This window comes from Penaeus monodon, chromosome 30 (genome assembly GCF_015228065.2).
Source record: "Penaeus monodon isolate SGIC_2016 chromosome 30, NSTDA_Pmon_1, whole genome shotgun sequence".
Classification (NCBI taxonomy): Eukaryota; Metazoa; Arthropoda; class Malacostraca; order Decapoda; family Penaeidae; genus Penaeus; species Penaeus monodon.
This window is the reverse complement of record NC_051415.1, coordinates 2,643,792-2,644,163: the sequence shown is the minus strand read 5'-3', so window position 1 is coordinate 2,644,163 and position 372 is coordinate 2,643,792.

Genomic DNA, 372 nt, shown 5'->3' with positions numbered 1-372 from the left:
ATTAGATAGCAAATACTTACGTAGACACTGAATCTGACAAATGGAAAGAGACAAAAAGAAAAAGAAGAAAATCCCCAATAAAAAGATCTCGCTCGCGGGAATCTTCATCTCTTCTCGGAAATCGTCTCGCGCTGAGAGAGACGTCGAGGGAACTGCTCCTCCTGCCTCTGCTGCGGCCTCCTGTTGCGGGGTTGAGCCGAGGGCGTCGCGTGGGCTCCTGCAGGATCCCGGAGGAGGCCCCTGATGTGTGCTTTGCTTGGGCTTCACGCTGGGTTTCCGAAGCTCTTGCCTTGGCTGGGCTGTGCTTGTGAAGGCTCCTCTGGGGTGTGCATCATTAGGTGTATATGATGTATTCGTAAATCTATATCCATA